Source organism: Neofelis nebulosa, chromosome 17, assembly GCF_028018385.1.
Source record: "Neofelis nebulosa isolate mNeoNeb1 chromosome 17, mNeoNeb1.pri, whole genome shotgun sequence".
Classification (NCBI taxonomy): domain Eukaryota; kingdom Metazoa; phylum Chordata; class Mammalia; order Carnivora; family Felidae; genus Neofelis; species Neofelis nebulosa.
The window spans coordinates 60,550,451-60,574,716 of NC_080798.1; the positions used below are offsets into that span (position 1 = coordinate 60,550,451).

A 24,266-nucleotide genomic window follows, 5' to 3' on the forward strand; every position below is an offset into this window, starting at 1 on the left:
CAAATGACTCCAAAACGTGGGGGCTGAAGACAACGTGCCTGGGCTCACACAACTGCCATCTGGGCAGGGCTCGGTAGAAAGAGCCTGTCTCTGCCCCAGGAGGCCACAGTTGAGACGGCCCATCTGGGACTGGAGGACCCGCTTCCAAGGCGGTGCGCCCACAAGGCTGGCGAGGTGCAGCTGGCTGTCGGTTCCTCTCGATGTGGGCCTCTCTGAATCGGGAAAGCAGCATTTGCTCACCGAGAACAATGAGCAGTGTCATTTAGGAGGGCATGTGGGCTCTTCAATAAGTCAAATGCAGAGTTATCATGAGTCCCGGCAATTTGGTTCCAAGGTGCACACCCAGGAGGAATGAAAACATACGTGCACGTAAATGCTTGTACACAAATGTGCACAGCAGCATTATTCAAACCAAAACATGGAAATTATCCAAATGTTCAGCAAAGGATGAGTGGATTAAGAAAAAAAACAAAACAGTATCACAAAATGCAATTAATCAGTCATAAAAAACGAAGTTACAGTAATCAAGGCAGTTTGGTGTTGGCTGAAGAATATACAAATCAGTCCGTGGGATGGAAGGGAGCCCAGAAATCGACCTCGGGGGGCTGGGCGGTGACAAAAGAGCGAAGGCATCTTCTGAACCGACGGCACTGGGACAACTGTACATCCACATGCAAAAAAATCAGTCGAGACACAGACCTTATGCCCTTCGTAAAAATGATCTCAAAATGGATCGCGGATCGAAATGTAACATGCAAAACTAAAAAGTCCTCAAAGATGACACAGGAGAAAATCTAGGTGACCCTGGGTGTGGTGATGCCTTTTCAGATACGGCACTGAAGGCGCGGTCTGGGAGAGAGATCACTAACACGTGAGCCTCCGTTGACACGAGGAACTTGTGCCGTGTGAGAGACAGTGTCAGAGGACGAGAAGACAAGCCACAGACCGGGAGAAAATATTTGCCAGAGATACAAAGACGGAACACCAAGAGTGACCTCTGGGTGACCACGATGTGTCACCGGAGGCCTCGCGAACTGTCACAAATATCCCACTCTGATGGGGGATGTTGGTGACGGGGGGAGGCCGTGAGCGTGGACGCGCGAGGGCTGCACATGCTGTCTCTGTACTTTTCTGTTCCGCTTTGCTGTGAACCGAAAACTGCTCTAAAAAATAAGATTAAGTAACAACAACAACAAAAAGATGTGCAGGCCTAACACACGTTACAACGGGGATGGACGGCCCTTGAAAATGTCATATGAGTGAAAGAAGCCAGTCACAAAAGGCCACAAGTTGTAGGATGCCACTTATATGAAATAGCCAGAACAGGCAAATGTATAGAGACGGAAAGCAGGTGAGGGGTTGCCAGGGCTGGGGGGTACGGGAGTGATGGATAATGGGGAAGCCGTTTTGGGGAAGACAGAAAGGTTCTGGAACAAGTTAGTGGTGACGGTTGCACAACTTTGTGAAGGTACTTAATAGCAATGAAGTGTGTATTTAGAATGGTTAAAATGGTAAATTTTATGTGATGTGTATTTAACTATAATAAAAAAAAAGAGAGAGAGACGGAGAAAAAAAGCAGTCAAGCAGGCCTGGCAAAGTGTAGATAGAGGAGCGGGTTATTACGTGATCCAGTAAAGGCACAGCACTCGGCCCCCATGAGCAGTCGACAGTGGCAGCTATGGATGTCTCATTAGCAGTGGTAGCCTCCAAGTCATTTGCATGGATGTAAAGTTTGACAACAACATCAGGGGAAGCGTCCCCTTTGTGCCAGATGCTGTGGTGAGCACGTCCCATGGTCAATTTCAAAATTTAGAAACAACTCTGCCAAGTAGATTTTATTGTCCCATTTTACAGATGAGGATACCGAGGCCAGGGATGTCATGTGACTGGTCCGGAGCCACACAGAGGTAATATGAGCCAGGAGTGGAGTCCATGTCACAATCTGTACGTAAAGGCACCTATGTCACAGGTGACTTTTATGAGGTCTCAACACCACACTTTCCAGGGGTGGAAAAGAAGGCACAGGACGTTTCGGTACATTTCCCAGATTCATAGGACATCCTATCCATGCAGCAGTGACTGAATAGAGTTCTCCCTGAAGACTTTAAAAAAATAATTTATTTTCTAGCCTTATTGAAGTAAAATGGACAAAGAAGATGACAATTTCGCGTGCGTATACACTATGAAAGTCCTACCACAAGCAGGTTAATGAACAACTCCACCACCTGACACGGTTAGCATTGCTCTTTTTGTGGTGAGAGTGCTTGAGGTCTTGGTCACTTCCAAGTACACGGTGTAGTCCCCATACTGTACGTTAGATCCCCAAGTGCATTCATCTTAAAACCGGGGGCACCTGGGTGGCTCATTCGGTTATGCGTCCAACTTTGGCTCAGGTCTGACCTCGCCGTTTGTCAGTTTGAGACCCGCATCGGGCTCTGTGCTGATGGCTCATAGCCTGGAGCCTGCTTGGGATTCTGTGTCTCCCTTTCTCTCTGCCTCTCCCACACTCGTACTCTGTGTCTCTCTTTCTCAAAAACAAATAAACATTAAAAAAACTTTTTTTAACTGGAAGTCTGTACACTTTGACCAGCGTTCCCATCTCCCTCACCATGACCCTGATAACCACTCTTCTACTGTCTGCTTCTGGAAGTTCGACTTGTTTTTTACTTTATTTTACTTAAAAAATGTTTATTTATCTATTTTTGAGAGAGAGAGAGCGAGAGAGAGCTGGTGCGGAGTGGGAGAGAATCCCAAGCAGGCTCCTTGCTGTCAGCACAGAGCCCGATGTGAGGCTCAAACTCATGAACCACGAGATCATGACCTGAGCGGAAGTGGGATGCTTCACCGACCGAGACACCCTGGTGCCCTGTAAGTGTGACTTTTTTAGATTCCACACGAAAGTGAGACCATGCAGTGCCTGTCTGTGTCTGGCTTACATCACTTAGCATGATGCCCTCCAGGTTCATCCACGTTGTCACAAATGGCAGGATGTCCCTCTTTCTTGCAGCTGAATAGTACTCCATTTTTTACCTATGCCACAACTTTTTCATCCACTGATGGCCACTTAGCTTGTTTCCATGTCTTCCTATCGAGAAGGAAGTTGTGGTGAACACGGGAGTGTGGACGTCTCTTCTGTTTGCATTTCGTTTGGATGTTTACCCAGAAGTGGTTGCTGGATCACGTGGTAGTTCTGTGTTCAATTTTTTGAGGACCTTCCATACTGTTTTCGACAGCGGCTACACCAGTTTGCATACATGGGTTTTATTATGCTGAGGCCTATTACCGCATTTATTGCTATTTTGAAAGCTTTTATCACGAAGGGTGCTGAATTTTGTCAAATGCTTTTTCTGCATCTAATGAGATGATTGTGTGGTTTTCATTGTATTGATGTGGTGGGTGGGTTTCCCTCCGTGTCCCCTGGTGGGTGGGACTGTTCCTGGACCACGGCTGCCGAGTGGTTAGAGCTGGGTCCCAGGGTTCCAGGAAGGCTTCAGCCATGGCTGGCTGTTGAATTATGGTTGCTGAGGGGGGTGTGCGATGGGGGACCTCCTATCCTACCATGTTGCTGACGTACTTCTTGGCCCGTAATTCTCTTGATGGACCAGAACGTGTGGCTGTGGCCTGTCTCGTGTCTGGCTAGAATCCACGTAAGTGGGGGACGGGGCTCCAGTGCCTGCTGAGCGTTGCTTCTTCCCATTTTCCCTGAACCACCCACGGACTCCTCTATCGTCGTTCGTCCCCAAACCTCATCTCTTCCCAGCAGGTGGTTTTGTGTGAGGCGGAAAAAGGTGTCCCGGGGTAGGAGCGGAATGACAGATCATCCCCTGTAGGTGGACAAATTATAAAGAGGCACTGTTCGGGGTAGTCTCCAGAGCTGTGGCTGGTGGTCAGCGGCTGGTGGTGCCCGGAGCTCATCTCAGGGAATGGTGCTTCTATCCATCTGTTTTCCCATAATTGCAGGCTCAGGTGACATCCCAGATGCCACCCCCAAGCCCTGCGCCTTGCCTCCGTCCCCAGTATCAGGTTGGGGGTCAAGTCCTTTTGATCTCATCCCATGACATCTCTTCTCCACTGTGACCACCCTAGTTCAGGCTTCTGTCCCCTCTTGCCAGGACCCCTGCCACAGCCTCCTCAAGTACTCCCCCAAATTCACTTAGGAACCCTCCTCCCCATACCCAATTCATTTTTCATCATTCCAGCTAAAGCAACTTTTGAAGATGCAAATCTGATCATATCTACCCTTGTCCCAAACCTTGAAAAGGCTTTGGTTATTTTAGGATCAAGACAAAACGCATCCTTTGGCCAACAGGGACCCGCACAGCCCATATCCTAACCACCTTTCCTGCCAGATTTCACAACCTTCCACCTCAAAGCTCTAGCACTGCCTTGGCCGTGTGACCCTGGGTGTTAACCTCCCTGAACTTCACATTCTTCACAAAGAATACGGACTATGATATATGCCTGACTCAAGGCATGGCAACTTAACACATGATCATGCGATCATTTCTTGAGTCGGGCCTTCTGCGAAACCCTTTACAAGCCCTACTTCCTTGAATCCTCCCAATATTCCCATGAGCTGTGAGTCTGAGACGCCAGTTTCCGGAGGCGGCGGCCAAGGCTCACGAGGCCTCGGCAGTGCAACATGTGCCACAGGAGAGCTTGGATTCCAAGCCCAGGTCAGGCCAACTCCATGTCCCTGCTCTTACAGACAACTGTGCTGTTTTCTAGGCTTTTTCCTGGGCAACTGAGAGTTTTGCGCATAATGGACTTGGCTTCATCCTAATGACATCTTCGGGAACAGGACGCTTCTGCAGGATCCCAGGGTCTGCTGGAAATGGCATCGCACAATTTTGTTGGGGCCTTTGAGATCTCTGTGAATGCCCAGTGCGCACACTGGAAGGGGGTTCCCTGTTTCTGGTACCATCCAGGCCAGAGTGCCCTCCCTCTCTGGCCATAAGGCCCCCACCAACAGGACACTAGCCTCATTACCTCCAGAACCTGGACGGGAATCGTGTACGAATTGACTGGCGTGGAGCAGGGCCCTCTGCAATAGGGAAGCAGCCCTTCTTTGGTGGACAGCTGGCTTTGCCAACTGCCAGCGATTTAATTATTTTTAAAACCGTGGCTAATCAGCTAGATGTCAATATTAACACTCTCCTTTATTGGAGCTTCCTGGGTGGCTAAGTGTAAAACGCATGAATCTGAGTCATCAACAACGAGAAAGAGAAGTCCGCGACTCTGGCATAAGCACAAAGACAGTTTTGATGGGCTTACTGTCTGATGATGACTTAGCAGTGGCTTGGGGCCCCGCAGCGTGCAAGGCCCGGCCAGGAAGGAGCCGGCCACCCATACCCGCACTGGAGCTACAGACAAGGAACTTTGTGATGTTTTGAAATGACACGAAAATTGCCAGTCTACAGTTACCTGCGTTCTAGTCAGATACGCACGTATCTAAGAAATCTCGGTTAAGTTTTAGACTTGGCTATGACTGAGGCAGGGGTGGGACAGAAGGCACAGCCGTCTGAAACCATTTTGCAGCCACTCATCTCTCAGGATCTGTGTGCTCAGCTTCCGCAACCCTTTCCCCCCACTATGAGCAGACTCTAGACCACAGTGTTTTGGATTCCAAACTCCGCTTTTGTCTTTTTCCAGCAGCGTGACCTTGCTGAGCAATTTTCCCTCATCTGTAGACAGGAAAACTCTCATTTCAATGTGAATAAACATCTCTTCCAGCACTGAGCTTCTGTGACTCTTCTCTGGAATTTCTTTAAGGCGCTTTTCCTGCAAAGAAACCCAATGACCAGCCTTAGGAGAGCTCCCAGGTGTTAATTCTGGAAGAGATTCTAACTAACGAGGTTGCCCAAGGTCACACGGCGCGTTACTGCCCTGAATTGGGCTTTTTGTTCCTGGCAAAAAGGGAAGTGGGCAGGAAACTTGCAGGGAAGCGTTTTCTTTCCCAAATGAAAATAGCTCCACAGCCTTGTTCTTGCTCGTCGTAAACAACTCGGAAAACAGAGGCGAGTAGAGAGAAGAAGGAAAAGCAATGGGAACCCCAGCCCACGTGAGGCGCAATGCTGATGGCAGTCAGCAGGAATCGTTTCTGGGGATTGTCTACAGTTCAGTGGTTTCTTCCCACGAGTGCCAACAAGCGTGCATTTATGCTACATACGTGGAACACGTCCACACACCGAATTCGTGCTCGTCCATAAGATAGCCTACACATTACGGACGCACGTCTCGTACGGTAACACATTAGTTACATACGGCACATGTGCCACATAACCACACACACGTTTTTCCACTCGTGAGCGCCGGGAGCTGTGGACGGACGCCGGGGAGCCCGGGGCACCTCCTATTACCTGGGGCGCGCCTCCCCAGCGGCAGCGGCCGCGACCCCCGCGTCTCAACTACAAGTCCCAGCAGCCGCGGGCGCGGCCCCTGACGGGAGACCCGAGTACGGAGAGACTACAAGTACCGGCAGGCTCAGCGCACGCGAAGGGACTACGATTCCCAGAAAGCACCGCTAGCGGGTCGCGCACGGCCCTCTGGGATATGTAGTCGTCGAGGGGAGAACTGATTCCTATTCATTCGGCCTCAGAGAAAAATGTAAATTCCTCTCACGGTCCACCGACGCAGCTTCCCACTGCGCTAACGCGGAGACGGAGCTTACGCTGAGGAGGTAAGGACCCTCAGAGGCCCAAACTAGGGCGCGGCAGGAGGACGCGTGCGCATGCTCGGCGGTCGTCGGCGCGGGCGAAAGCGCGCGCGGGAGGCTCCGAGCGGCAGGCCCCACCCCCTCGCCCCGTCCCTGCGCCCGGCGCGCCCCGCTTAGGGAGCGTGCGCAGACGGTGCAGGGCGGAGGGCCGCGGGGAGGGACTCGCGGCGCCTGCGCAGAGCGGCTGCTTCTCTCGCGAGGACGGACGCCATTATCGCATCTCCCCGACAAACACCACGAGAATTCCGCAGCCCACACGGTAATTGCAGCTCCCGCAGCCGGTCGCGTCTCCACCTCCCCCTTCCCGCGGGGCGAGAGCGAGAGCGAGAGCGAGATCTCCCCTCCTCCCTCCTCCCTGCGCCCTCCTCCGGCCGCCGCGCCCGCCGCCCCCGCCCGGGACGCCCTGCGCGGCCGGCCAACGGCCCGCCGCCCTCGGCCCTGTGGGCGCCCTCCGCTCCCCCGGTCCCCCTTCCCGGTTCCTGCTGCTTCCCCGCCGCGGGCCCTCCGCCCCCGTCAGCCTCTCCTCGCCGCCCGCCGCGAGCCCGCCCCTCCCCCCGCCCCCTGGCCCCGGCGGCGCTCCCGGCGGCGGGCCGGGCGTGGGGCCGCGCGCGAGCCTCGCTCCCCCCGGGGTGCCGCGCGCCGCGCCGGTGGGACGGGCGGGGGACCGGGCGCCCGCGGCCGCGCGCGGTGGCGGGGCCGCCCCTGCCACTTGGCGGGGACGAGGGGAGACGGCGCCGCGAGCGAGCCCCGCGCCGGTGGCCGCTGTCAGGCCGGTCTCCGGGCCGGCGTGTGCCCTGGGGCACCGGCGGGCGAGAGCGCACGCCCCCGCTCGGCCGAGGGCTCCCGGAGCAGGGGGGTGGTCGTCCGCGGGGGAAGATTTAGGGGTTCGGTCCCCCCCCCCCCCCCCGCCTGTTTGGTGTGGCCCTTCGGAAGTGCGGCCTCGGATGCCGGTCCCACCTGCACCGTGTGAGCACCTTGGAGACGCCGCCTTCACGCGGGGCTGGGTTTTCACTGAAGACCTGAGTGCTCCCGGAAGAGCTGCCCGCACCTGTGGGCGTCTGCGGACCGAGACTTTGCCCGGCTTTGGGTCTGTTCGCCCGGAGTGGCTCCTGGCGGCCCGTTCGGAATTACCTGTCCCGCCCCGGAAGGCGCTCCCGGGCCCGGCGGCGTTGGTGCGGCGGCGCCGGGGGAAGGTGGCCGGTGGGAGGGGCCGGCCGCTTCTCGGGCACACTTGCGACTGGCGGTTCACGGGAGACGGGAGCGAACCTGGGGGTAGTCAGGTGGTCCTCCGGAAGCGGGGGAGCAGGCGGTCAGAAAGTAGGTCACCCGGCCCCTCGGGATTCAGCCCTTGGGACCGCCCCGGGGTCCAGACGCCCGGTGGTAGCAGAAACCCGCAAACCGCCCGCGAGACTAGTTCTTGCTGTAGGTCTGGCTCCCATTTTCTCCTCGTCTCGCGGTGAAGATAAGAGTTAGGTTCTTGTGATGTTGGATCCTGACAACGTCCGTTGGCTTTAAGTTTTTAGAAATGGCTGCCGTTTGTGGGTTATGTGCTGTGGCTGGGACTGCTGATCCTTTCCAGTGTCTCTTGTCCCAGCGATCCGGTGAGGTGACGGAGGCCCACAGAGGTTAAGAGACTCGTCCGGGACACACAGAGCCAAGGCTTTGAACTCAGTCTGTCTGAGGTTCGAGCTTTAAAATGTATATATCTCCCCGTGTATCTGCTATTTTAACCAAAGTCTTATACACAGCACAATGTCGGTGAAAAACTTGAACATTAAGAAGCAGCAGTCCCCTGTCCAGCCTTTCAGTTTCTCTCCTCGAAGAAATCTTTTTAATGTTCCTTCTGGAAGGTTTCCATAGCTCTGAAGCGAAAGTTGGTAGTTTATTAGTTTTACACATTGTCGACTTTCTGTTATGATAGATGATTTCGCTTTTCGGGTCAGATGCCATTTTTTTCTACCCCCTGAATTAACTGTGTTAAATTGTTTATGACTGTACAAATACTGTTTGCTTCAAGGCTGAGTGGTGCATTTTCTCTCTCCTACAGTCTTTTTTTTCTGTTGTTGGTAATGGCTTTTTTTTTTTTTTTTGGTATTTTTGCATTTGCTGTTCCCATGATTCTTTGTCTTAAATTTTCAAGCATGCCAGATCTCTCCAGTGTCCCGTCTTCTCCCCAGGTCTCTGTCCTCTTTTTCTGATCTGGATTGATTACCCTGTAGGCCAGTTACAAGTGTACTGCCGATATTTTCCTGTATTATACATCTGAGTTTGTTCAAGGTTCCATGTGTAATCATGGCTTTCTTCATCATTTCAATGAGAACCTTCTGCCAAGTAGCCTTATTCCTTTTGGGTAACCCTTTAGGATCCTTTTTGGTGTTAGGGGCATTTTCAAAGTGCCCCAGGATGCGGAGTCCCACCTTGAGTGCTCTGTGCCTCTGGGGGCTTGCCTTTCAGCTCTGGGAAATTCTCTTCGTATTTATTTGAGAATTGTTTCCGCTTTTACTCTTTCAGGAGTTCTTATTAGTTTGATGGTGGACATCTTGGATTGATCCCTTGAATCTCTTTCTCCTCTTCCTTTGTCATTTTATTCTCATTTCTGGGAGGGGGCTTCGATATATTGCCCAATCTTTTAAATTTTTTATTAACACAACTGAAAATTTCGAAGAGCTTATTCTGTTTTTTTCCCCCCACAGTTTATTGTTTTGTGAATGCATTATCTTCTCGACTTTGAGGAGACCAGTAAGGATTTTTTTTCATTTCTTTTATTCTCTGATTTCTTATTCTAGTGTCACTGTCGCCATCATCTTTTTAAAAATACTGGTTTCATACTTCATATGGCAAATACTCCTTAAATATTGGTAATTATTGTTGCCTAAGGCCAGAGAAAGTAGGCAGAGAGCTGAGTCTGTGGGGCTGGTTTTGAAAATGTGCGGGTCTCCCCTCAGGTGATTGGGAACTTGTTACTGTGTGGGACTTTGAGTGCCGGAACCCAGAGACTTTTCCTCTGCGTCTTACGGCTTAAGAAAGACCCCTTTGATTTGGGGCTGCTCCCCCTGGTCTAGGGAGGACTCTTGTATAGCTTTTCCGTGCAGGGATCCAACTTCTGTGAGCAGGCTCAGCCCTTGCTTCGCTGAGTGTCCTGGCCCACCACAGGCTTAGAGCCCTCCTCTGGCCATACCCATTCCTATGTGCTCCAGGTTGTGGTTTCCTTTGTCCTCCTAGATCCTTTCAGTCTCCCAGAAATTGGCAAAATACCTGGCCCGTGTCTTCTTTCTTGTGGGTTTATTACATGCGACTAAAAGTCATTTTAATGGGACGAGCAGAGATCACCTTTGTGGCTAGTTCTCACTGTGAGCAGGAATTCCAGAGCCCATTCTTGTCACTCTGCTCTCCTGCGTCCCTGTGGCCTTGGTAATGGGTGCCTTCTGTCAGTGGAATGGGTGGCCTACTCATTGTCCCCATGGCCATCTCCGCACTGCAGTGTGGGCGGACGTGGTGCGTTCCTGCTGGAGGTTCTGGCTCCGCAGCCTTGGAGGAGTGCCAAGCTCAGCTGGGGAAGGCCAACCGTAGACAAAACGTTGTGATTTCACACTCTTCTTTCAGTCTTGGCACGTCGCACCGGCTTCTCGCACCATGTCCTCGTACAAAGATAGCACTTAAGCATGCCCGAGTTTAAGGATTTGCCTCCAGTTAAACAGTGATTACTGTACTTGAAGTGTAATCTTTTAACAGTATTTTTTCAAAATATTTTTATTCCCTGCCCCCCCCCCCCCCCCCGCCCCGTGTTTTATTTATTTATACTGAGACAGGGAGCGAGAACGAGCAAGGAAGGAGCAGAAAGGAGAGAGAGAATCCCAAGGGCTCGATCCCACTAACTGATCATGACCAGAACCAAAATCAGAGTTTGGCGCTCAACTGACTGAGTCACCCAGGCGCCCCTAAAGCGTAATCTCCACGCATGTTAGTCGATTGTCCTTTGAAAGTTGTGCACGGTGAAATACATCAGCTGCATTTGTCAGGGCCCAGCGAGGCCCACGTGAAGTGGTCCGTGGATCAGTGACCTTGCCATCTCTAGGTGTTTGGGAGAAATGCACACTCTCAGGCCCCCAGCAGACATGGAATCAGAATCTGCAACTTTGCAAACTTTTAACTTTGAAGTAAATTTACAGTTAAAGAAAAGTTGGGGGAATAGTTCAGAGCGCTTCCCTCTTCTGTCACCCACTTGCCATAACGCTGACTTCTTACATAATCAAGTGTCCTTAAAAATCAGAACCTTAGCATTAGCACAACACTATTGACTAAATTACAGACCTGACTGAATTTCATCAGTTTTCCATTAATGTCGTTTTTCTGTTTCAGGATCTAATCCAGGATCCCACTCTGCATTTAGTTGTCATGTCTCCTGAAGTGTCCTCCCATCTGTGATACTTACATAGCCCCAAGTATCTCTCCCAAGAGATTTATATATTACAAAGGGAAAAATGGTGACTTCACGGTGGAAAAACCTGACAGATACCACCTTAACCAGTAATAAGACATACCGTGTCCTGCACTGAGAAATGCGTGCCCGTAGTGCGGTCATGTGAACCCAGATTGAGTGACAGTCACCAAAATCTTAACTGTTGCTCCTCAGAAGCATCCAGGTCTCGAAAACCAGGGAAAGACTTAGAATTTGCATTTGCAGAGATGGCAGGCGTGGTATATGCACTTTGCCGCTGCGGAAATACTTCCTGTGCTAGAATAAGAGGTCACCACAGTCTCGATTTGTGCATTGGTAGATGGATGCTTCAGGCACAGGTCCTAGGTGAGTTTATGTTCATGGTTTATTGATAAAACACCCAGTATAGAGTGTTCGCCTTCATTTTTCCTGTGATCTTCACCTACACTGTATAAATTCTGAAAACATTAGCGGTACCATTAAATACACAACCCACGAGACTGACTTTAAAATGTGCGTGTAACTTTACCAGTTTAGCTATTTATAATCTGGAAAACAAACATTTTTCTCATTTTGAAGAAGCTCCTGGGGGAAAATACATGTTGAGGTTTTTGGTGACACTGTCTCAGATAAAAAGCTTTAAAAAGTCCTCCCTATAACAGGTAAATAAAGATCATTGTTGTGTTCTCTGACTTCACGTATATGATGGTCATAAAAACAAGATCACGTAATGGATTGTTCATTGGAAGTACTTTGAAGCATCCTGAGATGTTCACTTTTGGGGCTGTGAGGGGGAGTTTTAGGGAATTTGAGAGCAAATATTGAGTGGGATCTCATTGTTGCAATTTGCTCTCTCTCTCTCTCTCTTTCTGGTTTTTTTTTTTTTTTTTTTTTTTTTTTTTTTGGTGAAGTTTATTTTGAGAGAGTGCACATGCGCACGTGAGTGGGGAGGGCCAGAGAGGCAGAAGGGGAGAGAACCTCAAGCAGGTTCCGCACTGCCAGCACAGAGCCCACCGCAGGGCTCAGTCATGACCTGGGGGACCGGGCCCCAGCGCCCTGCAGTTTGCTCCTAAAAAGCTACCCTTGTTTTCTTGCTGGGGCCAGTGCCTGGAGCTCATTTAGCGCGTCCGCAAGAATTGGAAACAGCAGTCCCGTCCTGCCTGCTTTTCAGGGTAGCGATCAAATAACGTTTAGGTTTCCCATTTTCATCTTGTGCATGTTGTGAAACCAGTTACACGTTAGAGCTTCAGCTGATAATTCAACTTTATGCTATCCGCCTCACCTTTTTGGCTCTGTCCGTTGTCCAGGGCTGTGGCCGGACTGCCCCCCCTGGAGGAAGTTCTGGACTCCTCACCCCCCAGTGCAGTGGTGAGGTGTGGCATCCTTGTCATAGAGCATCGGTGTGTGCCTCTTTCAGAGGAAGCAGAGCCTGGGGGCGGCACCTGGAGCCTCCCATCCCTTGAAACCTGTGATTGTTCTTGAATTAAATTGTGATGGGAGCATGAACTTCTTAAGCCACACGCGGACGGTACGTCCAAAATAGAGTGACATCACGTGAAATTGATTCCGATATTGAATTAACTTTTCTGTACCTTTCACTTCTACCCACGGTCAAGAAGTGTCCAATATAACTGAATGTTTTGGGCCATCTACCTCCATGGTGACCCAGAATACCTCAGGAGGTCAGGTCGCTTATAGTGCAGAAGCGTGGAAGACGAATATCCAACAGGAAGGGCCAGAGAAGGCAGAGATGAGAACATGTTTTAATTGAGTCACTGAAAAAGTAGATAGGTGGCATGAATGTATATGTGGAAATGGACTACCATTTCCTTGTCCTAAATTATCTTGTATTAGCAGATAAAATAGTCGAGCGTACGTAGGGCGCTGAAAGTGCAGGCGGGTTGAACGGGGGCCCAGGTAGGGACGGAGGCCTGCCCTCACGGGTGGGAATGCTGTCAGGAAACCCGGGATGCGTTGAGCCAATCAAGCAACTGTGGCGGAAGCCTGTACTGACAAACTGTTGAGTAATAAAGATTTGTATCCTGAGCTTCAAAAACTGCTGCTTGTGGTCTGTAGTGATTTTTTTCCTTTTGTTCACAAGGTAGAAAATCACCAAATAACTTGAAGCCTGGCTTAACCTTTCTGAACTTTCTAGAAAGGGGTTTGGATGACACTGGCAGTGAAAACTTGATGTGTGTGTACTGCTGGACTCCCTGGGTGGCAGTTGGGTCCGGTGGGTGTGGCCAGGGCCTCGGGCATCTTCACGTCAAAGACAGATCAGGAACCGTGGACCCAGGCTTTGGTTCCTGCTGTCACCACGGTTCAGCCCTGTGATCCATCGGCAGGTAGATGGCTGGGGTGCGCCTGTCTGCTGCCACACCATCCTGTGGACTCGGCAGGAGCCAGGGATGGTCCTCGGGAGCAAGGTGCTGCATTAGGCTGCCTTTTATGCCAGAATGCTTCCCTGAAGATGCTGAAGCCGTGTTAATTCACACCCCATGTGTTTTTAAACGGAATTGGACAAAGAAAGCTGAGCGTCCTGTTTACCTGCTAAAAGTGGCTGCAAAAAATGTTCGTTTTTTGCAAAGTGAGGGTTTCATAGGTTATTTTAGATTTGTGTAGTTTAAATTTATGTAAAATTGCAATCATGCTCTGCTAGGAGAAAAGCTGACGGGGTGACATGAAGAAAGCAGGTGCACACTGCTTGGGGTTCCCTTCAAGCATAGCTGCTAATAAAAAGTGCGGTTAGATTTGCGTCTTGAGTTCTGGGGACCATTCAAGAACTCGGCCTGCTGTACCTCGTTGGGATTTCTCTGGATCCACCATAATATGAATCAGAAGTCACTCCTTACAGCTAACAGGAGTTGGAGCAGCAAGATCACCGAGACCTGAAGGCAACCGAACCGTCCTGTGGTTGCGCAGGCCCCTCTTCCAGAAGGTCAAGATTACTCTTCTGCAGGAATAGTTCCTTATTTCCTTACCCCTCAGTCTCAAGGCAGTTTCGAGATTCTAAAGATTCCACAAGTGTCACTAAACACTTGGGAGCTCTAGGGCAGAAGTCAGGAAACTTTTTCTGTAAAGGCCCAGATTAAATAAACTTTTTTTTGGATTTGGGGTCTCTTGTCACAACTGCTCAGCTTTTCCCTTGGAGGGTGGAGACCAGAATGGGTGTCGCTGTTTTCCAATAAAACTTATCTACAAAAACGCAGTATTTGGCCCGTGGGCTACAGTTTGTGAATCTCCAAGCTCTAGACTTAGAAGTGCTAATGCAAGTTGGAGAAATAAGTCAAAGCTGGGGGTTCAGTAACAGATGATAGGAATACTTCAGCCGGTGCCAGGTGCGGTTCAAGCACTGTCCTCGTCTTCCAGATTGCTGTGCTGTTCCCTGGGAGCGCCTTGCTCTCGAGTGCAGACCTCGAGACTTTGGGGTGATCTGGAAGAAGTCCTCCAAGCCGTCTCATTCATCTGCTGAAGGCACTGAGAGCGTAGGTCAGACACTTTTAGTTCATTTTAGAAAAGTCTACTTGTGAAGGAAGGATCCGGTGGCAGCCTTTCGGAAATACAGTGATGACAAAGTCCCCTTCAGATGAGAATCTTCTGTCCTCACTGCCTTTCTTTGGAGAGCAAAAGCCTCGGCACCTCTTAGGGATTGGGTGTTTTCAGGCTTAGACGTTGCAGGAATAGTACAGAGAATTATAACGGTCTTCTCGGATGTTACTGTTTTGTATTTGCTCTATCACCTCTCCTCACTACAGCTGTATATGTGTGTATTTTTTTCTGTACAGAGTAAGGTAATGATGTCCTCTTACTCAACCACTTATGTGGTGTTTCCTAAAAACCAGGGATATTCTTTCATACAACCACAACATAATTATTAAAATTTGGAATTTAACGTTGATACATCTCTATTATCTGAGCAACAGATCTAATTCAGGTTTTACTAGTCATCCCAATAATGTCCTTGATAGCAAAACAAAAAGGGATTCTTGTATGCACTTTGATGAATCTTTTTCCCCAAGAATATTTGCCCTGGCCCATATAATTATAAATTAGGCCCACACTCCTCACAAACTGCAAGTTTAATAAAGTCAGAAGTGCAAATTTATTGCTGACAAAAGTCACTTTGAATAATCCTTTCCTTCTGCCCTTCTATTGAGAGAGGAGTGGGAGACTCAGCCAAGAGGTCGAATGTGCTGCTCTTTCAAAAGTCCACTCAGGTCATTAGTTCCAAGTGTAAGTGAGCTGTGATTAGAACGTGCTAGAATTGTGAGTCCGAAATGAACCTGACCTTACATGGTATCATTTGCTAGAGTTATTTTTAAAAAGGTTAAATTACCTGAGGTTGCCCTCAAGTATATATAACCCTATTGGGCGAGTTAAGGGTTACTTTACAGGGGTACCTACTCAGGGCTGGATCTGTGTGTGTGTGTGTGTGTGTGTGTGTGTGTGTGTGTGTGTTTAATCAGAGCATAAATATTTTGGGTTTCTGAATTGAAATTCGTCCCGCCCCCCTCATCCTCCCCTCCTGAAAGTCAGGTTAATGGGCCAGGGTGAAAACGTTTCTGAAAGGCAGCTAAATTATGTCATGTTTCTTTTATCAAAGTAAAATTTTCTTAGTGTAGCAAATAGATTTTCTTAACATTTAAAAATAAGTTTCATTTGGAATTGTCTTAGCATGTAGCAAGCAGTTCCTGGCTCCTATGTTGCTGTCCCTGTCCGCATTTGCGACTGGAGTCCCAGTTTACTGGGTTCCCCCGCGCCTGTCTGGATTGGAGTTTTGGGTTCCATGTGGCACTTCTGACATAGGTGGGACAGTCCTCTCCAAAGATGTATTTCGGCTCTGTTGCTAATAGGATTGCCTTATGTTGTGTGGGCCGGTTTCGAGGAGGGGGAGTGTTGGGGTCTGAGACCCAGATCACCTTGTCCTGGTTGTTTGGCTCAGGGCAGACTCTTGAATGTCTCCTGCAGAGGAGGAGGAGGCTGGTGTGGAGGGCAGGTCTGAGCACTTGTGAAGCCGTTAGCCCAGCATTCACCAAGTTTCAGGGCTTAGTGCTGTTTGCAGCCTAAAATCCAAACTCCTCGCGTCTCACACAGGCTTCCTGGTGTTCTTGAGCAGTAGTGGGAAGGCATCCTAGTTTGATTCAGACATGTGACTACAAATGTGACTTTCAAAAATTAGGATACATGCTTTACATGGACGTTTTGATTGCATGGACTTTTGTTTCTGTCTTAGACCCGATCCAGTTGATTTTGGGGTTCTAAGTACAGTTCCTTTCCTTCTTTGTTTTGCTCTCAGTTACACATCGAGAACTCCGATCTTAAGGAAAACAGTGCCAGGATGCTGTATCTAGTACCAAGAATGTAAACAGATTCTTGGCCCCCACGGTGATGGTGGCGTGGGAGGCGTCCGCCTCCACCGAGCCCTCGTGAGGGCTGTGCTTGGGTCAGCCAGTGTCTAGGACACAACCTGGCCAGTCTCCTCAGGCTTTGGTCTGTTTTCCGTTCTGGATCCTGTGAGTGGTTCTCCTTGGTTATCGGCCCTGCCTCTGAGGGGTCGCGCTTGCTTGACAGGTTGTGTGGATCAGAAACCTCCGGGAATGTCCCTGCCTCTGCCATCTGTCATTGTTGCTTATTGTAACGACTGCCCAAGTTGGGAGTTAATCTTTTGTTTGTATGTTGCCTGGCTAGGGTTCCAGGTTCCCTTGACATTTAGGCACATGCTAGTGGCTTTGTTCGGTTTCTGTGAAATTGCGAGGTAGGGAAAGGAGAGTAGGATGCTGTAGTGTCCTTCCCCTCGGACTGCTGTCCACCTTCCTCCCCAGGCTTCGCAGCACGCCCCTGACGTAGGAGAGGCGGGTGGGCGATACAAGGATGGCTTTGGGAGGGACCGGGGGCACGCTCGGCTTGCCGGATCGACGGACTCAACGGCAGAGTGCGTCACAAGGAGAGGAGCTGCGCTGAACAAGTGGCGGATCCTTCTTTTTGACTTGATTTTCCCCACGAGGTGATTAAAGCCAAGATTTGTACCGTCCTGTGGCCAAAGGACTGACCGGACAGGAAGCGCAAACGTGAGCGATGGATGACGGGCGGGCTCGGTTAGCAGGACACGGGCGAGTCTCTGTGGAAAGTACTCTGCTTCCTGCCCCCCGTCCAGCCCCCCTTCTTCAGGGCCCTGGGGTCTCATTTCCCCTAATAACTGTTCATGATGCCTGTCACATAAGGGAAGCGTTTAGGGCTGGGCCTACCTGTAAAATGGGGGCACAGGGACCTGCACCAACAGGTGTGAAGACAGAATGCCTTACTGCTGGGGCGCCTGGGGGGCTCAGCCGGTTACGCGTCCCACTTCGGCTCAGGTCATGATCTCGAGGTTCGTGAGTTCGAGCCGCACGTCGGGCTCTCTGCTGTCAGCGTGGGAGCCCATCTAGGATCCCCTGTCCCCCTCTCTCTCTGCCTCTCCCCAGCTCGTGTGTGTGCACGCACGCTCTCTCTCAAAAAATAAACTTGGAAAAAAAAATGCTCTAGTGCTCATAATGGTGCTTAGAACTCAATACACGGAATTGTTGTCACATGACCTTTCAGGCCCCACGTCTTCTTACGCTTGTCAAGCTCATATGGTGCTGATTTCACTGACAGAGATGTGCATAAAGTCACAATTTTGTTTGTGGTAAACTTACATCACAGAATCTTGGAATTTTAGAACCAGGCCAGGAACTCAGAGGTATTCGAAATTAGTAAACTTGCTAAGAAAAAGCCTGGCCGTGCTTGTAAAGTACACATGTCTTGTAAATGCGAGAAGCCACAGTGGCCTTTGTGTTTCTGCCGTGAGGAACTGGCCGGTCTGGACTCCACAGACCGCCGTCCATGTAGGCTTTTAGGGTTAAGACACCCTCTTGTTCTCTCCAGGGAAGTGACTTCTCCCGCACTTCTTACTGTAAACGGCGATAGATTCTGTTATCACATGGTGTTGTAATGTGTGCGTACTGTTTGTTACTTAATGATAATTGAGAATTTTAAATTCTATTAGATGATTTTAAACAATTTGCAGCGAGTACGGATTCTTACAATCTTAGGGCCAATAGTTCTTGTATGAACGAACATACGTCAATGGGAAAAGGACTCTAAGTGTTTAATTTTACCTTTAATTCAGTCTCATAGAATGCGCCGTAGCTGGATTTAGGTATATGACCACCCAGTAGATGACCAAACCAGTAGAATATCTCTTTGAAACATGGCTTTCTTCTCCGGAGGGACAAAAATCGGCCGTGCCGTCTGCCCCATCTCCACACCTCTGAGTGTTGTCTGTCTTGACCGAAACGACAGAGGTTCAAGTCAGTCAACTTTTAGGAGAGAGTCTGTCTTAGAGCTGCATTCTCCAAGTGGTGAATGCTTCCTTTTGACTTTTCGTCCCCCGTGAGATGATTCAAGCCAAGATTCGTACCGTCCTGTAGCTGAAGGACTGACATAGCTGTCCGGCCAAGGACTGGAGGCGCGAGGTTCGGGATCGCGTGTTCACAGGGTCGCCGGGAGCCCTTGCGGTTCCCGCCCGGTGCACGCTGCAGTGGTTTGATACTAAAGTGAGAGGTTGAGCACCGGATGGACGAGCCCTCCCAGCCCCAAAGCAGCTGTAGACCACGTGCAAACAGCTGGGTGTGGCCAGGTTCTGATAAGGCTTTCTTTGTGGACGCTGAAGTTGAGTTTCATAGGATTTCGTGTCACAAAATACTGTTCTTTGGACTTGGCTGGAGGGCTGTCCGGCAACGGTGGGGTGGGGGGGGGCGGGGGGCGGGCGGATTTGACCTCGCACGCGTTTGTGGGGCAGATGAATTAGAGGAGGTCGTGTATGGGCAGGCAGGCTGGAGCCAGACTGGGGAAGGTTTGAAGCCTGGGTGAAGGGGAAGCCGAGGAGGGCCGTGCGAGGCGCTCGAGCCGGGCTCTGAGGGGACGAACCTTCTTTGGAAGAGTGTCATACAGGGCGGATGAGGGAGGACCGGCTTCCCGCCGCAGCCGCGTGGGGCTTCGGGAGGGACCAAGGGGACGCTCGGCCTGCCGGATCAGTGGGCTCGACCGCAGTGTCACAGGGAGACGATGCTGCACGTCAGAGGGGCAAGAGGCAGGGACTGGGGGGAGGCCAGCTGAGCGGCCCCCCGGCGGACCAGGTGCAGCGGGAGACAGGAGGAGGAAGAGGGAGGAAGTCGGGTCAGAATCAGCAAGCGGGAAGAAGCCCTAGGGTCTGGTGAGGGTCGGAGAGTGAGGGTAACGGCGGCGGCGCGGCGGCGAGAGCTCCCAACTGTCTGCGGGGTCTTCTGTGGGAGGCGCCGGGAGGCGGTACCTCCTCGAGCAGCCTGCTTGGGCGTGGGGGGCCGGCTCGGGCAGAGGTCAGCGGCGGAAGCGGCGGGTGGATTTTGTTGTCCCGGGCCGTGGCGTGTTTGAAATGCGAGGCGTGAGGGCGAGGTGGGGGACGGATTCGGGGGGGATGGGGTCGCCCCCCGTCATTGAAGTGTGAGCCTGCCGGCAGCCCTGGGAGATGATGCCTTCCGTCGGTCCAGCGTCCCAGGTGCTGCTTCCTGGGAGGCGGGAGGGGCCTCGGCGGCGCCCCAGGGGGGTGGGTGTGCCCCGCGGGGAAAGGCGGGGAGCTTTCGCGGGAGGGCAGAGGTGCCGGGAGGGAGGGAGACGAGACCTGGGAGGGGTGGTGCGGAAGGGCAGTCAGGAACGGGATACCGGGCTCCCGTCTGGGCCCTCGGAGAAGAGCTGACGGTGAGGTTGGAAAGCATGTTGTTTGTTTGGGGTTCAGAGGGAGAGGGAAGAGACCTCGTCTGTGGATGCGCTCGGGGGGCTTCCAGAGTGTGCTTCGGGAGTTTGGCACGGGAGGGATGTGGTGGGAGGTGGTGGCAGCGGAGTGGATGGCAGGGTCTTGCTTTTGTTTTTTCTAACGTTTACTCGTTTGAAGACCTTTTATCAGCTCCCTGCGCCGATAGCACGGGTCGTTCTAGCTCCCTGCGCCGGTTGCTCCCGCTGCCAGCGACGCACAGCGCCGCGACGTGGGGCTGTGTCCGGCGACGGGGGGGGGGGGGGCCTCCAGGCACGGCGTGGCCCGTCAGCCTGAGCATGTTGCGATCGGCCGTTCTGTGCTGCGTCCCCTCACTGGAACCTAGGGCGCAGGTGCCGGAAGAGTGCCGTGAGTACACAGGTGTGTGTCCTTCGTCTGGGTTCACAGAGGGGTAGTGTTTGGGCCGTGCCGCATCCGCGTGGGCAGGCACACCTCGGTCGCGCGGTGGGCTGGCTTCCAGGCCACCGCAGTCGAGCGGGTGCCGCGGTGATGCCGGCCGGTCACGTCGGGATCTGGGTTTGCCGGCCCGAATACTTGTTTACTCCGTACTGTAGTTGGCTTGTGTGCACTGGCAGTATGTCTAAGAAACAATGTCCGTACCTTAATGAAAACATACTTTATTGTGGGGGCGCCTGGGTGGCTCAGCGGGGTAAGCGTCTTGACTCTTGATGTTGGCTCAGGTCATGATCTCACGGTCCTGAGATCGAGCCCCACATCGGGCTCTGCGCTGAGTGTGGAGCCTGCTGAGGATTCTCTCTCTCTGCCTCTGCCCCTCCCCAACTTGTGTGTGTGCGCTCGCTCTCAAAAAAAATAAAAAATAAATACTTTATGGTTAAAAAATGCTACCCATCGTCGGTGCTTTCAGTGAGTCATAATCATTGATCACAGATCACCGCAACAAATAATAACGAAAAAGTTTGAAATATTGTGAGAATGACACATTTTGGTAATTTTTGGTAGCCCTCTATTTTTTTTTTTTTATTTATTTTTTTTCTTTTTCCTGCTTTTGAAAGTAAGTTGCATAGGGGTGCCTGGGTGGCTCAGTTAGTTAAGTGTCCGACTTCGGCTCAGGTCATGATCTCACAGTTTGTGAGTTTGAGCCCCGCATCGGGCTCTCTGCTGACAGCTCAGAGCCTGGAGCCCACTTTGGATTCTGGGTCTCGCTCTTTTTCTGCCTCTTCCATGCTCATGCTCTCTCTCTCTTTCTCTCAAACATAAACATTAAAAACTTTTTTCAATTGAAAAAAAAAGTTGCAGAGAGACCACTATATTTCACCCCTAGATGCTTGAGCGCTCATGTCCTGAGAGCAAGGGCATTCCTTTATATAGTCATACCTAAACAATGAACAGTATTCAGTGTCACTGAAGATACTGCCCATATATTTAAAAAAAAATTTTTTTTTTTTTTGGGGCGCCTGGGTGGCGCAGTCGGTTCAGCGTCCGACTTCAGCCGGGTCACGATCTCGCGGTCCGTGAGTTCGAGCCCCGCGTCAGGCTCTGGGCTGATGGCTCGGAGCCTGGAGCCTGTTTCCGATTCTGTGTCTCCCTCTCTCTCTGCCCCTCCCGCGTTCATGCTCTGTCTCTCTCTGTCCCAAAAATAAATAAAAAACGTTGAAAAAAAAAAATTAAAAAAAAATTTTTTTTGAATGTTTATTTGTTTTTCAGAGAGAGAGAGAGAGAGGGAGAGAAAGAGCATGAGCAGGGGAGGGGCAGAGAGAGAGGGAGCCACTGAATCCAAAGCAGGAGCCAGGCTCTGAGCCGTCAGCACAGAACCCGACGTGGGGCTCAAACTCACAAACCGTGAGATCATGACCTGAGCCCAAGTCGGACACTCAACCGACTGAGCCACCCAGGTACCCCGATACTGCCCATATTTAAATGTCCCCTGAAATTTGTTTATGGCTAATGACCCCCTGCCTCCCCCAAGACCTCGCTGCATCTGGCAGGTCTCTTTGTCTTGGTTAATTGAGAGCAGGCCTCTCCTAGTTTTATGCTGTGGACTTTTCAGGGGTTCCGGCCAGTAGACCTGTCCCTGTATCCCTTTCGTTCCTGCCTCTGCCGACTCCCTCAGGTCTCCACTGGGGCTGGGGGAGCTGCCTCATCGGTGCACCCCTGCCTGGGCCTGTTCTTAGCGCTAGCTAAGCGGGAGATCCAGGGGGAGCCCATTTGTCACGTGTAGTTACTGCTCTCTTCTCTTGGAGTGGCTGTTTAGCACAGTGCCTAGTGATTATTTTTTGAAGGATCAGAGAATGAGTGCGAGATCGCTTGCTGCCGCGTACAAGAGTTCGCAGACACTCGCTAAAGTTCGTCCCAGGACTAAGAAACGAGGCGACGGCTCTCAGGTCTGCAATCCGTCGTACATTCTCACACTCCCGCATCTTTGGCACAGGTAGAATTGTGTGTTGTCGGGGTAAATCCTTGACAGTGTGAACAATTTATAGCTACCAAGGAAGAAGTAAAATACGGATGCATTAATGTAAGCACCAAAATTTTTATGGCAAGACACATACAGGCTTCTGCAGTGTTTTCCCGTTTATTGTTGGCAGTTGGTAAATCAGGTGAAAGTTGCTTGTAATTGCACTCATGGTTTATATTTTATAGCAGACATCTGAAGTTCACTTTAGGTCATACATGGTTCTTCTGCTTTCTTTCTGGAGCTATGATATCTGAAAGCACTGTTTGTCAAAGTGTGGTCCAAGGAGCCACATGGGTGACTTGAGACCTTGCCAGGGGCTCTGTGAGGTCAAAATGGTTTTCATAATGATCCTAAGAGGTCATTTGTCTTTTTTGTGGGTTGACACTTGCACCGATGGTGCAGGGTTGATGTGGCAAAGCGGCCGCTGCCTGGGCCCGACAGAGGCCAAGCCCCCGGCCGCAGTTGGGTCCTTGTTTTCTTCACTGCCATGCAATTAAAAACAGCCATTTTCACCTAAGAATGTCCCTGAGGAAGCAGTCAAATTCATTTTATTAAGTCTCAGCCCTCGAGTACCCCTCTGTTTCATTCTCAGTATGACAACACAGGAAGGTTATGGAAAGTTCTTCTGCAGTGTTTCGGATTCGGAGCCCTGCCTTGGACACACCCCTTCTGCACTTGTGTTACTAGCTCAACTAGCTGTGTTTTCTCATGGACCACATAAAAGAACAGCTGACAAACTGGGCATTTTTTTTTCAATGTGAGAGAGAGAGAGGGTGGAGAGGGCGGGGGGGTGGGGTGGGGACAGAGGATCCCAATGCGGGGCTCAAACTCATGAACCGCAAGATCATGACCTGAGCTGAAGTCAGATGCTCGTGACTAAGCCACCCAGGTGCCCCGAGGGTATTTCTTAATAAATTAAAAAAAAAAAATTTTTTTAACGTTTGTTTATTTTTTGAGAGAGAGAGAGACAGAGTGTGAGCAGAGGAGGGGCAGAGAGAGAGGGAGACACGGAATCCGAAGCAGGCTCCAGGCTCTGAGCTGTCAGCACAGAGCTCGATGCGGGGGCTCAAACCCACAAGCTTCGAGATCATGACCTGAGCCGAAGTTGGACGCTTAACCCACTGAGCCACCCAGGCGCCCCTTTACTGAATGAATTAAGTTAGCCTGTTGCTTCAAGGAAAGCCACTGTGGCACCATTACTGGTGAGAAAATTTGCGTTTTCAAGTGGAATTGGAATTTTGGGAAGTGTGTATCTGTCATCGAGATCCTGATAGCTTCTCAGTACTTAAAGGTATTTCTGATATCAGTGTTAGTGAATGTGATGCTTTTGGTAATACATGATAAACTACACCTGGAATGTTCCGTGTGTGATGTTACAAAGTTGCACTTGGGTAAAAGATCCATTGAAAGTGCAAGACAGGGGCACCTGGGTGGCACAGTCGGTTAAGCGTCCGACTTCAGCTCAGGTCACGATCTCGCGGTCCGTGAGTTCGAGCCCCGTGTCGGGCTCTGTGCTGACAGCTTGGAGCCTGGAGCCTGCTTTGGATTCTGGGTCTCCCTCTCTCTCTGACCCTCCCCCGTTCATGCTCTGTCTCTCTCTGTCTCAAAAATAAATAAACGTTAAAAAAAAAAAAATTTAAAAAAGAAAGTGCAAGACAGACCAATGGATTTTATTTTTATTTTATTTTAAATGAAACTTTATTTTTTGTTTTAAAAAATTTTTAATGCTTAATTTTTGAGAGAGAGACAGAGTGTGAGCAGGGGAGGGTCAGAGAGTGAGGGAGACCCAGAATCTGAAGCAGGTTCCAGGCTCCAAGCTGTCAGCACAGAGCCCGACACGGGGCTCGAACCCACAGACTGTGAGGTCATG

General features: G+C 50.8%; 1 protein-coding gene across 1 annotated transcript in view; it reads left to right on the top strand.

Moving 5' to 3' along the window:
• Positions 1-6,846: 6,846 nt before the first annotated feature.
• The window catches only part of BANP (BTG3 associated nuclear protein), a 112,348-nt gene continuing 94,928 nt past the window's right edge, over positions 6,847-24,266 (top strand). The window contains exon 1 of the mRNA XM_058707379.1: positions 6,847-6,974. The gene's annotated coding sequence lies outside the window, so the exon portion shown is untranslated. The remainder of the gene's footprint in view (positions 6,975-24,266) is intronic.